Source organism: Apodemus sylvaticus, chromosome 20 (assembly GCF_947179515.1).
Source record: "Apodemus sylvaticus chromosome 20, mApoSyl1.1, whole genome shotgun sequence".
In the NCBI taxonomy this organism is placed as follows: domain Eukaryota; kingdom Metazoa; phylum Chordata; class Mammalia; order Rodentia; family Muridae; genus Apodemus; species Apodemus sylvaticus.
The window spans coordinates 2,104,316-2,108,929 of record NC_067491.1 but is presented as its reverse complement, the minus strand read 5'-3'; positions in this window follow the sequence as shown (position 1 = coordinate 2,108,929).

Below are 4,614 nucleotides of genomic sequence, written 5' to 3'. Positions count from 1 at the left end.
GTTTCCCCATCATGAGCCTCAGGTCAACAAGGACAATAAAGCTAGTTCTTTGGGGCGGGCTCTGAGTTGGGCTGCCTTTGCTGCATATATTGTGTACCTTACTGCCTTGGAAGAACCGGGGACATGGCAGAGAGTGATCCTAAGGTCCGGAGTCCCAGTGGAGACCACCCCTCAGGATGTGTGCCGGCTTAGGTTTGCTCGTGGTGGAGACCTTGGGGAAAGAAGGTTCAGCTATCTTCTCATGTAGCCCAGGCTGGCCTCGAGTTCAATATGCACCTTGAACTAGCTATCCAGCCGAGAGTGGCCTTGAACTTCTGCCTCTCCTACCTCTGTCCTCCAAGTGCTAAGACCGCAGGTGTTGTCTTCCACGGACCCACGGAAGGTGGGCCCTTAAGCTTCCCCTAGGTTGTGGGATGCAGCCAGAGCGCACAGTGGCCTTGCACTGGTCCGTGTTTGCTAACAGACAATGGCGCTTTAAGTCTGCTTCAGGCTGTGCCCCAGTTAGCCTGTAGGACCCACCCCAGTGCTGATGCAAACGTTGCGTGCTTAATAGCGAGGAAGGGACAGATGAGCCTGGGTGAACTCAGGGCGATCAGGCCGTGAGGTCCCCAGACAGCTCCGGGAGGAGAGAGGACTCAGTCAGCAAGGCCGTCCTGCAGGAGAAGGCACTGTTGTGTCTGCACAACGAAAGGGTCCTTCCATCCGCCACTGAGGATGCAGGGAGAAGCTCGAAGCTCTCACCATAGACCTTGGAGGTCTATGGAGCCTCAGGGACAGTGGTGGGAGCCAGGGCTCGGGAAGGTGGGGACCAGACAGCAGAGTGTGAGACAGAGAGGGGGAGAGACCCTAGATAAGAGGAACAGAGACAGAGATAGGGAGAGAGAGAGACAGAAAGAGAGACAGAAACAGATGGGGGTAGAATGAGACAGAGGTGGCGGGGAAGACAGAGAGACACAGAGACAAGGACAGAAAGCCAAGCCTGATGCACACCGTTAATTCCAGCTCTCTGGAGACAGTGGCAGACGAACAAACAGAAAGAGGGTCTGGGAAGAGGGCTCAGCAGTTTAGAGCATCTGCTGCCCTTCCAAAGGACCCGGGTTTAGTTAACAGCATTCACATAGTGGCTCCCAATAGTTTGTAACTCCAGTTGCAGCAGATCTGTCGCTCTCTTCTGGTTTCTGTGGGTACTGCATGCACGTGGTAGATTCACACGGAAACACTCAGGATTTGAACTCAGGACCCGTGGAAGAGCAGTCAGTGCTCTTAACCACTGAGCCATCTCTCGAGCTCTCACAGGAAACACTCAGAAGATAATAAATAAAATAAAGTAGAGATGGCTCAGAGGTTAAAAGCACTGACTGCTCTTCCAGAGGTCCTGAGTTCAAATCCCAGCAAACACATGGTGGCTCACAACCGTCTATAATGGGATCTGAGGCCATCTTTTGGGGTGTCTGAAGACAGCTATGGTGTACTCACATATGATAAATAAATCTTTTTAAAAAATGACAACAAAAAATAAATAAATTAGAGAGAGACAAGCTAAAGAGACAGCTATATAAGAAGACAGAGAGTAAAAGAAAGTCAGTGACAATGACAATGACAAAGAGAGTGGAATGGTGTGTGAAGCAGGGTGGGAGTGGTGGCACATGCAATTAATCCCAGCACTCTGCTGAGGCAGGCGAATCTCTGTGAGTTCAAGGCCAACCAGGTCCACCGAGTGAGTTCCAGGACAGCCAGGGCTACGCGGAGAAACTGTCAGGCTTCGGACTCTGTGCTTCTCCGTTTCCTTCCCCTTTGGTGAACAGTTGCGAAACCATCTTGCGCTCACCTCAACTGCCAACGGTCAAGCTCACAGCAGCCCTCAGGACCTTGCACTGTCTGAGAAACCCAGGAAGGTCTCCCATCTCCGTTCTGGGACATCTCTGAGATATGAATTAATTTACTAATTGACTGGGTTTTGTGTCTTTTGGGACACTGTGTGTATAGAGACCCAGTGAAGGAACGTCTGTGGCCTTGACGTCGAGGGAGGAAAGGCGTGCGAGGCTCGGACACGCCCCAGCTCGCCAACCTGGACTTGGCTTCTCCACTTCCTCGGGCTTTCCTGGAAGTGGCTCTCTCTTTGCTGAGACAAGGACTTATGTAGCCAGGTTGCCCTCAAATTCACTATGTAGCCAAGAGTGACCTCGAACCTTGACCCTCCACTTCCTGGGTGCCGAGGGGACAGACTTGCATGGCCACATTGGCTCACTTGGATATTTTTTTTTCTTTTTTGAAGATTTATTTATTACATATAAGTATATTGTCACTGTCTTCACGCCAGAAGAGGGCGTCAGATCCCATTCCGGATGGCTGTGAGCCACGGTGTGGTTACTGGTATTTGAACTCAGAACCTTTGGAAGAGCAGTCTCCAGCTGAGCCATCTCTCCAGCCCTGGCTATCCTGGAACTCACTCTGTAGACCAGGCTGGCCTTGAACTCAGCAATCCACCTGCCTCTCTGCTTCCTGAGTTCTGGCCTTAAAGGTGTGCACCATTACTGCCCATTTTTGTTTTATTTTTTTAAAGATTTATTTGTTTATTATGTGTGAGTACACTGTAGCTGTCTTCAGACACTCCAGAAGAGGGCGTCAGATTTCATTATGGATGGTTGTGAGCCACCATGTGGTTGCTGGGATTTGAACTCAGGACCTTTGGAAGAACAGTCAGTGCTCTAACCGCTGAGCCATCTCACCAGCCCCATGGGTTTTTTGTCTTTAAAAATACAAGCCGGGTGGTGGTGGCGCACGCCTGTAATTCCAGCACTCTGGGTGGCAGAGGCAGGTGGATTTCTGAGTTCGAGGCCAGCCTGGTCTACAGAGTGAGTTCCAGGACAGCCAGGGCTATACAGAGAAACCCTGTCTCGAAAAAACCAAAAAATAAAAAATAAAAAAATAAAAAAAAATCCAAAAATACATATAAATACAGACACACATATATTGGTCTCCCTGTGTAGCCCAGGCAGGCCTGGCACTTGTGGTGACCTTCCTTCCTTAGGTCAGGGAGAAAAGGCACGTGTCACCATGCCAGCACTCCTTACTTTTCAGATCTTTTATTTTGCATGTACGCGTGTTCTGTGTGCGGGTGTGAGGACAGAGTGGATCTGGAGAGCAGCCCAGCTGTCCTTACCTTCTACATGTTTGCTTTATTTTGTTTTGTGTTTTGTTTTGTTTTGTTTTTAGGGCAGGATCTCTCCCTGGCCTCCAACTCGCCAGTCTGGCTACGATGGGTGGCCAGGGGGCCTTCGGACGCTGTCTCCACTCGCCAGCTGTTGGGCTTACAGGAGCATGCCACCACATGGGTAGGGATTAAACTCAGACCCACACGCTTGCACAGAAAGCGTTTCAAGTCTTAACTTACCTGTGTAGGAGACAAAGAACTCTGTCTTTCTAAAGGCAGTGCCCCGAGTCCCCAGTGCATACAGTAAGAACTCAGTAGTTCTCTTTAGACTGAGAAAGACAGCCATCCAGGAACACCAAAGATACCAGCTGTCAGTTAGAGCACTTAATACAGGCACAACAAAATACAGCTTACGGGCTGGAGAGATGGCTCAGAGGTTAAGAGCATTGACGGCCTTCTGAGGGTCCTGAGTCCAAATCCCAGAAACCACATGGTGGCTCACAACCATCTGTAATGGGGTCAGATGCCCTCTTCTGGTGTGTCTGAAGACAGCTAGCTGCAGTGCACTCATATTAAATAAATAAACAAACAAACAAAATACAGCTTACATCCTGTCTTTGTCAGTAAAGTTTTATTGACACACAGCATATAGCCTATCAATGCTGATAAAGTTTTGTCGACACGCAACCACGTCCACATACCTCCGCCAGCTGCTTTGTGTCCATGATTGGTGTACCGCCCTTGCAACACAAACCACCTGGCCAACAACGCTGGCAATATTTACTATCTGGCCTTTTATCTGAAAAGTTCACCTGACCCTCAGTGTGTCCAGGTGAGAAGGCACCGTTAGCCCTCTAGCAGTGTGAGGAGGTGGGGTGGGCAGATAGGAAAGGCTGAGAAACAGATATAGAATCCCACACGGAAATCTTGGGATCTCCACATTCACACAGTTTACAAAACCAAACCAAAGGACAACTACTCTATCACAGAAGCGAGTTTTATGACTCACTCCCTGCTCTGCCCCAAGGCCCAGTGAGTGTCTAGGGCCAAGGGGCTGCAGTCCAGGCAGAAACACGGGAAGTCACGTGGTGTGCCCTCTGGGGGAGACAGGCCCTGTGTCTTCCTTACTGTGGCTCTCCAGTGCCCTGGGAACAAAGTCTAAATTCCCCCAATGCCCCTTTGCTCGGTCTGGCAGCATCATGGGGCTGACTAAACTTCAACAGACCATATCCAGCCATTTGCCCAGGCTGGGCCTTCTGCAAAAGCTGAACTCCTCAACAGCTGCTGCTGGGGCTCCCCTGCGGTTCGGGGACCCCACTCGGGGCCCTGAGCTGTCTCTGGACTCCGCTTTTCATCCTAGGGTGACTGGTCCGGGATCTCTGCGACTCTTTAGGGTGCAGCTGCGCGGTGCGGGGCGTCTGCGGCCAGCAGGAGGCGCGCGCGGGCGCGCGGGACGCAGG